Source organism: Chiloscyllium punctatum, chromosome 6 (genome assembly GCF_047496795.1).
Source record: "Chiloscyllium punctatum isolate Juve2018m chromosome 6, sChiPun1.3, whole genome shotgun sequence".
Lineage (NCBI taxonomy): Eukaryota > Metazoa > Chordata > Chondrichthyes > Orectolobiformes > Hemiscylliidae > Chiloscyllium > Chiloscyllium punctatum.
Window position 1 is genome coordinate 106,735,200 of NC_092744.1, and position 13,172 is coordinate 106,748,371.

Sequence of the window (13,172 nt, forward strand, 5' to 3'; positions counted from 1 at the left end):
AAACAATGAAGTCACTGCTGGGTGGTATATAAAGCGATTGTAATAATTGTGTCATTATTGCACAATGATGAATAATGTTGGAATTGAAACAACAAAAAATTCAACACTTCTTTTCTTACAATGCAATGAAAGCAATAATCATTTTGTAGCATGCATGTTTGGAAAAAGCAGTCTTTTAATATGACATACAGTGAAGACTAACCTTTTTGCAAAACTGTAAGAAGTTCATAAATTCAAAATGTATCATTTGTTGAATTTGCAACAAAAATTGTTATAATTTGAATTGTCTCTTGCACACACACAACAGAAGAGGAGCATAAAGATTGTTAGAATATTTTTAAAAAAATGTTTCCAGTGTTATATTACAGTCAATATCCATAATAAATTAGAATTATTGGTTTAAACAACAAAAATTTTCATTAACGACTGAACTGAAATATTAGATATCAAATGCACTTACTGCATGGACGAGTAAACAAATGCTTACTGTTGTCATTAGTCTCAGGAACAATAAGACACTCAGGTTATTCCACTGAACAGTAATCAGCTGATGATGAATATCTTTGTGTCGCTTTATGTGCACTGTTTTGTGTGAACATTGACTTCAAGAAAATTGAGATATTTACATGAATTAGGAATAGATTGATAACTGGGTGTTAAGGATCTTATTTAAGATTAGACTTTTTAAATAGTTGATAGAATTGCTGAGCAAAACACACTTCAGATATCATGCAATAAATGAGGTAAGTGATTGTGAGAAATGAAGTTCATTCACTTCAATAACTTCAGTCTGGAACAAGACCTGAATCAGTAGTATCGTTTATTACGCTGTTGCAAGATGGGTGTGGTGTCCACTGTCCACAAGGCACACACACACACAGAATTTAATGAGTACACAATATTTATGTAATTCGTTACTCTTCCCTCCTCCCATTGCTCCTCCCCTGTTTACATCGATTTCTAATCTAAACCGGCTGTTTATCTCTGAACTCATCCAGCCTCGTCCCTGACAAAATGTTTATCTCTGGCCTCACAAGGCCATTTGACCACCTCCCTCTGTGGTCTTATTGTTATTTATCCGTCTTCACTGCCATCTATTTCCGTGCTAACCAAAGCATAATTTCTTTTTATTCTTTATTTACACCAAGCCTTATGACCTTTTGATGGTGTTATTTTGTTCCTGCTGAAGTGGGAAACAGATGCTTGTAACTGTTTGTACAGGCATATCTAGCTTAACCTACACCCCCTCCCCTCACAGCACCTTAACTATTTGTCTATAACATCTACCATTATTTGCAGACACATTTCATTCTTGTATGCACATTTTAGCTAATACAAAAGCAATTATATATTTCCTTCATATAGTTTTCATTCTTGTTAACTCAGCTCTTGGCTGAAACAATTATACACTGGTGCGAGTTTATTTACCTAGAATAAACAATTATGATTGCAGAAGTAACACTGCTTTACATATATCCCACAGTGATAAATATGCAAAGTCAAATTTCAAATGAATGCACTTGGATATTTTCACAGCAGTTCAATCTCACATTCAATATAAATAAAATGAAAAACAAATTTCACGCAATTCATAAACATCAATAATTAAAAATTGATAAATAAAAGGAATTGGCATTTGTTTATTTGACTGAACAAGAAATGTATTTTTTCTCCTCATTTTTATAGCACTGGAGCATCAAGAAAATAAATTAACATCTTTTCTTTGTATATTTCATCTGTATGACTGCAACATTCTCAAATATTTTTCAATGAATATTGATTGAGTGGAATTAGATACATTCTGTTATTAGTGACCTGAAGAAAATAAATAGCAAATACTGTGATTATTGGAATGAACAACAGATGGAAGCATATCTAATATTGAATTGAAAGGCAATGCATTTGATTCTTAGATATTTTCTAATCAACATTCAGAGCTGCTCTGGCACAACTCTGTGCAAGGTGGGAATTGAAACTGTACCTCCTGGTCTAGTAACAGAGACACTATCAGAGCTGCACAACATTCCTTCATAATGTTCCCAACTAGGCTGGGCAGGTCTATAATCACATGCTTACTGTGGTCACTCAAGTGAAAATTAATCAGATGTGTATTGTGATAATTGGATTGGAATTAAATGGATGGATCCTGTGTGTAATGTACTTAAAATTAAATAGTAATTTACAATAATGATGGGAGTTAACAGATGTCTTAATTAAATATGATTTTTATGATAATTTGTGGAATGACAACTTGATAGATTTGTGTGATTACTGTAAATTGATAAATAAAAATGAATATAATCATTCTAGATGTTCATAATAGTTTCTCATTTTATGAAATGCAACGTAATTTTTTTTGTTCTACACGTAAATTGGAACAAAATGATGGTCAGTCAATGGGACTATTCAGATGAAGACAACTTTCATTCTTTCTGAAAATGTATGATTTCTAAGAAGCCACCATTTCCCGTGAGTGTTTAAAGAAACAAGAAAGATGTCAATCCTTTTTTTGTGTACTTCAAAAAAATTCATCGGAATTTAAATAATTTTGCACAAGAAAAAGATTCAACTATTATTGTGATTAGAAGCACAATAAATGTTAAAATTGAAGTGAATTACAATCAAATCATTTCAGACGTGTTTCCAAGTTTAAAATGAAAAGCAATATTCACAATGATTGAGAGATTCTACATTGCTAAGTCCTTGCAATAGTTATTATATGGAACCATAATTCCACATTTACATCCTTTACTAAATTAAACAATTATTCGATATTAGCAACAAATTGATTTTAAAACTACTATTAATAAATTTAAGAATAATGATGTATCTCATCTTACTATTCCACTGAGTAATGTGCAGAAATGAAGAGAAATATTGCAGTGTAAAGTAACTGGTGTTCTCTGAATATCAATGACTGTGATCTTTCAAATGAGCAAAAGTCAGATATTTCCAAAGGATGTCACAAGGGCAGTTATTGGTTGTTTCTGGGTGTATTGGCCCAACCAAACAGGTTTTTATATTGTAGCATTCACAATAAGAAATATGGAAAATATTAAAAACACATTAACTTAGACTTCGTAACAAGCACAAAGTGCTGTGTAATTATTGTAATTGTTAATTGTTTCTAGAATATTGATAGATTAACTTAATATTTTGAAAGCACTTTGCTCTGACGTCGATTACATAATAATTAAGATTGATAAACAGAAAATTAATATATATAAAAAGTCGCTTTAATAATTCTAAAAAATACTCAGCAACAATTGACACAGTTCAACATTGGGTTTTTTTGTTGAGTCATGTTTATTTTTTAAATTTTTATCGTGATAAATGTTTAGACATCTATGTCAGAATAAAGAAGAAAATAATTAGACCAGGAAAGTGAGTACTATTGTGAACAAAAGGTCGAGTTAATGACATTTGGTACAGAAAATTATTTTGCACTAAATGACTGATAATTACGTGATTATTGTTCATTGACAACTAATGCTGGAAGTAAAAGAAATGATTCTAACATTTCCAAAACAGTTTTTGTTTCTTACAATGAAATTAAAATACAAATCATTTTAGAGGTCACATGATTTGAAAAAGTGTCATTTAATGTGATATTTGAGATGAAGAATCGTTCTTTTTCCCCCAGTGTAGTCTTTTCAATAATTTAAAATTTAGTGTTATTTGAGCTAAAGAACAAATGGGTGTACCTACATTGTTTTCTTGCACACAAAAGAAGTAAAGTCAACAACATCTTTAAGTTTCGTAGAGTTAATTAGCAAAATGCATTGAAGCTATCATGCATGAAGTGAGACAAGTGAGAGAGAGACAAATTAAATGTTCAAATGAGCACGTCGATATTTTGAAAGCATATCAATCTTATGAATTATGAATAGGTGGATGGAAAATAAAAACAAATTCCTGACAATTCAAGAATGGATAGTAATAAGAAATTTAATTTGTTCAAAGCACATAACAATATTTAGATGAATTGCAATATTTAGTTACAATTGTAGATGATCAACTGACCAGTGAATACTATGAAGTTGCTGAATAGGAATTTCGACTGTTTATTTTTTCATCTTTATAATACTGGAGAATAAGTATTTATGTGCTTGAAATGTCTGAATTAGGTTCTTTCAAACAGAGAAAAAAAAATCAGTATCATTTCTTGGACTCTTCCAAATTTAAGATTGCAATATTCTCAATTACTTTTTCAAGGAATGTTGAACTAGCAGAATTAGATGCATCGTTTTATCAGTGACCTGAAGAAAATAAGTAGTGGATATGGTGATGATTGAAATGCACAGCAGATTGAAGTATATTTCATGTTGTTTTGAAAAGTAGTTCAGTCTATGCTCATGTATTTTTTCATGAATATTTAAAGCTGCTCTGACACATCTCTGCTGAAGGTGGGAATTGAAATCATTCCTCCTGATCTTGTCGTAGAGACACTGTCAGAGCTCCACAAGGACCCTTCATAATGTTCACACCCCCGAAGGGCAGGACCATAGTCACATGCTTACTGTGGCAACACAAATGAAAACGAATCAGATGTTTATTGTAATAATTTGTATGGGAATTAATTACATATTTCCTGTGTGTAATGAACTGACAAAATGAATTAGTATTTACAGTAATGATGTAACAAAGCAATAATGACTTTAATTAAATATGAATCTCATGATGATCCATGAGAGGAAAAAATGCCTAATCATTTGATCATTGTAAACTGATGAACAAAAATCAATAAAACAAGTCCATATGTTCAAAGCAAGTTTTCACAGAATGAAAGGAAAATTCAAATGTTTTTTGCAACATAAATGAATAGGAAAATAAATGAATTAGTCACACAATGCAACTATTCATCTGAAGACAACTTCCCTTCTTTCCAGAAATGTTCAGTTCCCAAAGTTCAAAATGTACTGTGACTATTTCATTAAACAATAGTGATGTTAGTTCCTTTTGTTGTACTTCAAAACGTCACAAGAATTTTAAATGATTTTGTTCCATGAAAAATGATTAACTTGTACCGTGTTTATAAATACAGTAAATGTTAACATGTAAGTGAAACATAATTAAATCAATTCAATTTTTGCTAGGGTTAAAATAAAAATAGATATTTACAACACACACTGCTCGTCTTTGCATTATTTCATGTATGGGCCATAATTCCACAGATATACCCTGAACTATATTGAACAATGATTAGATAATAGCAGTAATTGGATTGTCCAAATTCTATCAGTTAATTTAAGAATACTGAGAAATCTTAGCTGATTATTTCACTGAACAATGTGGAGAAACGACCACGAATTATTCTAATGAAATGTAATTACAGTTCTCTGAACACTTCAGGCTGAGATTACCGTGATCATTCAAATGAGCAATCATCAAATATTTACAATGAGGCATTGAATGGGAAGTCATTGGTTCCATTATGGGATGGATCAACTGAGAAGTAAATTGATGTTTATATTGTAGTGTTCATACTCAGAAACAATTGATGCATTTGAAATGCGATTCTCACTATTTGTTAGAAAGACTAACTCCAATAACTGTACAATTATTGTAATGGCAATGACTGGAAAAATGACATTATATTCTGTAAAAATAAATTGATTTAATATTCTAAAACACTTTGCTTGATGATTATTGGATATTCATGAATATCGGTAAACTGAGGAATACAATATAATAGCTAGCTTTATGGATTCACAAAACTGAGCAATTCAGTTATTATTCAGCAGAATTGTTTTTGGGTCAAACAAGCAGGATTACAAGAATGACATGTTACCATCCATTGGTTTGCTTCTTGAGACGTGCTTTTAATTTATATACTTTTGATCATGACCAATGTTTATACAATCCTGTCATAAGTAGGAAGTTAATAAGTGGATAGTGAAAGTGTGCATGACAGTGAACGTAAGATACAGGGAACTTCCATAATTTTGTGATGATTGTGCATTGATAAATAACGTTGGAGTAAAAAAAGTAAATTAGCGTGTTCAAAACAGTTTTTTTGCTCATAACAAATTGAAAATTAAAAAAATCCTTCTGCAGTGCACATGATTTGAAAACACATCAGTCACTAGTCAAAAAAAAAACCAGTCACAGAAAACATCGTCTCGAGAGAATAAGGCCCTTATGAAGAGTATTCTATTCAACAGTAATTCGAGGACCTTGAACATCTTCATGCCGTTCTTGCAAAGAACACTTAATTATTCCTGAAGTTTTATTATCGTAAATATTTCAACATTTGGATCAGAACTAGGAAGATAATGAGAAACGATTCATATGAGTATTTTCGTGAGTGAAAGTCAAAATAAATTTACAGTGCCAAGTTTCACTATTTTGTCTGAATAAACAGATGAAGATTTTTAATGTGCAAGCTCAAAATGTTTTCAAGTACAGTTGTACCAAGCCAAAATACATTATTTTATTTTGCGATACTTCAAGGGGATTGGAAATCTATGTATGCTGATGTTAGCGTCCTTGCTCATTTGGAATAATGCATTGTTATTAGGTTTAGCGAAATATGTCGTGTGCAATTACTGAAGTGAAATTTAAGAAATCAAGTGAATTTATTGGATGGAACTGCTCACCAAATATTTACTGTGATTCTTGTTCTCAGAAACAATAAAATATTTACTCAGGCTTTTCTCTTGAGCAGTAATTAGATGACCAGGAAGACATTTGTGTGGTTGTGTGTGCTGTGTTCAGTGAGCATTTTTTTTCAATTACAATTATATTATATTAATATAGGAAGGGATTAAAGATCTGTGTTAAAGATCTTAATTGTATAATGACATCTTGTAACCAGTTCCCTAACTAATTAAAGGCCAGCATGCCATTTGCCTTCCTTACCACCCTATCTACTTGCATGGACACTTTCAGGGAGCCATGGTCTTGAATGCCAAGATCCCTTTGAACAACAAAGATGTTCAGGGTCCTGCCATTAACTATCTACTTTTCCTTAATAATTGAGCTCCCAAAGTGATACACCTCAAACTTGTATGGATTAAGCTTTACCTTTATTTCTCTGGCTATAGCTGCAGTTTATCTTTTTTCCTGCTGCATTCTTCGACAACCTTCCACATTATTCACAACTGCACTGCACTTTGTATCATCTGCAAGCTTATTAACTCACCCAATTAGATTTTAATTCATGTCACTTCTATATATTTGTATCATAACCAGAAGGGTTCCAGTACAGACCCCTGTGGACAAAAGACAGAAAATGAGGGAAATACAGAATTCTTGAATAAATGAGGTTTTTTCAATGACAAAACAATTCTGATGAATAATCTCTGAAGGTGTGATTTTTGTTTTAAATTAACCCAATATTTTAATTCTCAGTTTACTGATCTTAATGAATATCAAGTACAAACTGCTTTGAATATATTGAATCATTTTAAGTGTTGAGTTCTAATATTAATTATTATTTGATTGTCATTTCAATTCTCACACCATCATGAGATTCACAGTTTAGTTGAATCCATTATTTCTTAGTGCCAGTATCATAATGAAATATTAACATTCTTTTCAGGTCAACACACCTGCAATCAACCAAAGTTTTCTCATCCAACACTCATAGTAACTGTCTCATTCTCTTTCATTTGAATTCTCATATTAATGGAAGGATTATTAATCATCCTTATCAATTAAAGATGGCTAATTATTTTTCACTTCAATATTTCAGTTTTTTCAGATATACTGCACAATTACAATGCAATAAGGATTTTCTTATCAACCTTAAATTTGGTTTCAGCCATTTTAAAACTAATTATTGCTAACGTCTAACTGGTAATCATTGTTTAAATGCAATATATCCAGCTGTCGATGTGGAACAATGGCTCAATACATCAACTGACAAACAATATTGCACTCTACAATCTCTTAATCTTAGCAAAATAATTTTCCGTATGGAAGCTTAGTTGGATTGAATTGGCTGTGAGCAAAAATACATTCTGAGGAAGGGTCACTGGACCCAAAGTATTAACACTGAATGCTTCCCACAGATGCTGCAGACCTGCTGTGTTGTTTTCCAGCAATTACTGATTTTGTTTCTGAGTTCCAGCATTCACAGTTTTTTGCATTCTTGTACTGATTGTATTTCACTTCAATGCTAACATTTCTATATTTCTGATTATTACAAAAGAGCTAACTATTTTTCACATTAAACATTATTTAAATTTCATGTGTTTCTTGTGTACACAAACTTGAATTAACAAATGTTTGATCTATTCTTTTACAATAAATCTTGAATTCTTAGAAATCACAATTTTGTGAAACTGAGGAAAGTTGTCTTTCGCTGAGTAGTCACGTTGAATGGCGAATGCTTTATTTCCAATTCATGTACATTACAAAGCAGGTCAATGTTAATTTATGTATATGAATAACTGCTTCAAACATATTGAATTATTTGATTATCATGAGACTTATATTTATTTAAGATCATTGTCACTTCATTCCACCATTATTAGAAATTAGTAATTCTTTTTATCCACTGGAACTGTCTAATACAATCCTAGTCCAATTATCATGATAAATATCTGAGCAGTTTTCCCTGTGAGTAACCACAGTAAGTATGTGATTATAATCCTGCCCCTTCCTGCATGGGAACATTATGGAGACTAAAATATAACAGCTGGATTGATGGATTGAGGACAATAAATGAGACATTCAGTAATTATTGAAAATAAATGACTTTTGCTCAAAATGCAGACAATACAGAAGTAATGTATTTCATTCAATTGGTTTACATGTAGAAACGTATGTTTTTAAATTATTTAATTTTATCAAGATCGATGTTCAATCATTTGTGTCTGAATTAGGAAGAAAATAAGGAGATAATGAAAGTGAATATCAGAGTGACCACAAGATACAGTCCATGACATTTGATAGAAAAAGGAATTTGCATAATTTTGTAATTATTGAAAGTTGATAAACAATTAACTCCTCAGGTACTGAAGCAGTCCAACCCCAAGAACAACAAAATCTGGACAATATCCAGGTTTGGGCTGACAAGGGGCAAGTAACCTACATCCCATACAAATGCAGGCTGTGACCATCACGTATAAGAAATGACCTAACTAACATCACTTGACATTCAATGCTGTTACCATCACTGAACACCCACTATCAACATTATCCTGGGGATAATCATTGATCAGAAACTGAATTGGTCTCACCACACAAACACAGTGGCTACAAGAGTAATTCAACTCCTGGCTCCTGAAAGCCTGCCCAACAGCTACCAGGCACAAGTCAGGAGTGTGATGAAATACTCCCCACTTGCCTGGATTAGTGCCGCCCTAACAACACTCAAGGAACACATGGCCACTTCCATCTCGAAGGACAAAGGCAGCAGCTAGATGGAAATACAACTACCTTCAAGTTCCCCTCCAAGGTACTAACCTACCCTGACTTGGGAATGTATTGCCATTCCTTCACTGTCGGTGGGTGAATGTCCTCGAGATCCCCACGCCAATGGTATTGTGGGTCAACCCACAGCAGGTAGACTGCAGCGGTTCAAGAAGACAACTCATCACCAATTTCTCAAGAGTAACTAGGGACGGGCAATAAATGCTGAGCCCAGCCACTGACAACCAAATCACATCAAATAAATATTAAAATAATGTCTGCAAGATCAAAACAGCTCCAAAGCGGTCCTAGCTGCAATCTCTGCCTCTTCTTATTGACAAAGATAAAAGGTTACCTTGCTCAACTTTCTCATCAGTACAGTATTCCCCCAGCCCTCTCTTATACCAACCAGCAGCATTTCCATCACCAGCAGCAACTCAGCTTAAAATATGTTTTCAGTAACTTTTCATTAACTGGTTATTTCAATTACAATGCAATCTCTACAAACAGACCAAGTACCTTTTAGGCGACAACACGTTTTCTAACAACTTTTCTTGAACTCTCTCTGCCATTCTTTTTGATTATATGAGGTAGGGAGGGATTGGATCACCACAGTGATGTAAGATATATGTAACACAGTGAGACAGGAAAGCTAGTATGGCTCACATTGACTCTTAGACCCCACACAGTGGAACAACACATTCACTGCATAATAAACACAACACAACATTTCAACCCGGTGTGACAGTAATAAAATGTGGATCGGTTGGACAGGCTGGATTTGTTTCAGCCGGAGTTTGTGAGAGTGAGGGGTAACATGACAGAAGTGTCTAAGATCCTGAATGGTTTGTTAAGGAGGATGTGGAAAGGATGTTTCCTCTTGTGGGTCATATGTGAACTCGAGAGAACTGCTTTAAAATTAGATTCACCCTTTCAGGACAGAGATGAAGAGATTTATTTCCTCTCAGAGGGCTGTGCAACTTTGGAACTCTCTGCCCCAGAAGGTGGGCTCAATGAATATTTTAAAGACACAGGTTGATAGGTTCTTGTTAAGGGACTTTGGGGGAAGATGGAATATAAATCACTAACAGATCAGGCCTGGCCTTATTGAATGATGGATGGACTTGAGGGGCTGAAACTTCACCTTCTGCTTCTTTCTCACATGACACAGGACTAAGAGCTTTGTTGAAAATTCATTCACTAGATGTAGGTGCCACTAGCTATGGGCAGCAGTTATTACCCAGAGGGCAGGTAAGAGTCAACCACATTGCTGTGGGTCAGGGGTCACATGTAGACTAGATCAGGTAAGGATGGCAGCTTCCTTCCCTAAAGGACATCAGTGACCGAGATGGGTTTTTCCTGACAATCGAGAATAATTTCATCAATAGACTCATAATTCTACATGATTATTGAATTCAAACTGCTGAAACTGACTGACCATGTGGCTGTCAGTGAATCCAACACAAGTGAATGGAAACATTGCTCAGAGTCTGGTTCTGGAACATTCAACACAACCAGGAAATGGAAAGTGAATAATTAGTTGAAAATAAGGCCACTGTTCTGTTAGAGACAAAATCATTCAATGTTCAGTTACTGAACATTATTGACTCACAGACAATGCAAACCTGTAGAATCACAGTAAAAGGGGAAAGTAAACAACATTCTTGGCAAAGACAGAATGAACCAAGTTCTTGTCTAAAAATAGCTCTGAACAAAGGGGCTGAATCTTCCACAAACTGACAAATCAGATTTGTAGATAGAGATTGGAATTCTTTAGAAAAAACTCTTCCCTGCTGATGGTGTGTGCTCGAAACTATTCTCAGTGTGAACTGTCACTTATTTCCTTTGAAGAGAATCTGTTTCCCCTCACAAAAGCAGGTGTGTCACGCACTTACAGACTGACTTACAGACAAAAGAAACCTGATCAGGGACTCGCAGGTTAATTAAGCTATTAGTGACAGTCCACTGCACACAACAAGAGCTCAGACCACAACAGATTCTAGTGAAACCAACAATGCAATGAAAACGGCGAATTGGTCTTTATACTCATGCAGCCTCTCTCAATCAAATAATCTTAGTCAACTTCTAAACATTTTAAAACTATTAATATCAATGAATATATATTTATTTCCATTCCTAATTTCCTCCAAAAATGTATCTGATTATTCTCTTCAAAATATATTTTAAATGGTGTATTCCAAATCACAATTCATTTCCAATTATTCTTAGTTCAAAACGACTTGTAAACTAAAATAGTTTTCATGTCAATAATGACACTGGAAACTTTGTTATGTAGTTTAACCATATTTCCAAATATTGTTTTGGCTCATTATTGCAGTGAAGCTAAAATTAAAGTCTATTTATTTTCTCTGATATCCTTCCATTACTTTATTCCCTAATAACATTGCCATGGTGTAATGGATGACAAACATTAAATAAAATTGAATTTTCATTGCAAGAACTTGTACAAATAATCACATTTTATTCAGTTCATTCATTGTCGTTGCTTGTCAGTTATTTTCATTGGATGATTACGTTAAATTCACTTAAATAATCACAGTAGAATTTTCACCTCCATAGATATGCAAAGTGAATGTCAAATTATTAATATTTCAAGTCAAACCAAATTTACATTATGTTCTGTTTGAATCCAGGGATGACAGAATATGTTGCATTATTATGATAAACAGGAACAAGTGAAGGTGGTGGCTCTCAGACGTGAGGCCTTAAAGCCAAAGGGCCAGGTGGTAGTTACAGTGGGGGAGGTACCTAGTGCCCCGCTCTCCTCAGAAGGCAGTGAGGATGGTGACACTGACTGGAACGGGTTAGATGGTGAAGCATCCACATATGGACAGAGGGACGGCAATGAGTGGGATGACCCAACGCCCTATAAGGTCCAGAAGGCCCTGTCTATGGCACCACTGGGCATCAAAGCTCAACTTAGACAGTAGGGAGCAACAAAGGGAACTGACAGAAACCAAACCTGAACCGTTCACCCGCTGAATGACAGATGATGGTGAATGAACACCCAGCCTGATAGAGAATTAGTAATAATGGGCCTTATTGGGACAATATGGATGAATTAGTAGAGGTACACGGTCTCACTGAAGATGATGCACGGACCCTCCCTCGGCCCAAGATGCCCTGAAGTGTACAGCAGAAACTGTACCTGCAATGAGAGGATGGGGTATGAGCCGGTTCCCCCCAGAGTACAGCTGATCCATGGCACCAGGCATTTACAGATATTGCAGGGACACACTGGGGAGGGGACAGGCTGAATGGGCTAAAATAACCTTGGTGACTCAGGGAACCAAGGGTAATATCGAGGATCATACAGAGAGGAAGCCTGAGGTGTGTAAGGGCCACGGGGGATTACCAAACCCTAACATGTGATGATGAAATCGGTTTGATGTATTTAAAAGATGACATAGAACCCCATTTAACTGTAATTATAAACATGGGACTCTCAGTGGGAGATAATTCTAACCACATTCTGAATTGGGCCATGAGAGCTGAGGCAAACACAGAAACACAGGGGAATAGCTGCAGTACAGGGAGGGTAATCAGACCCACAATGTTACAAGGGAAGCAGGAAAGGGCACATAGACAAAGAACGAAGGCACAGAGTGGGAGATAGGTGTTCATGTTGTGAGTGGCCTGTGTTCATGTAGGTATATGCATAGCCCATGAATATTCATTGACGTGCTGTTAAGGGGCCAACACTTGCATGATTCTAACACCGGAGCATCTTTGTCAGTTACCGATAAGGATTTACCCCTCACCCCCTCAATTACTAAAATGAGAGCAGTCGG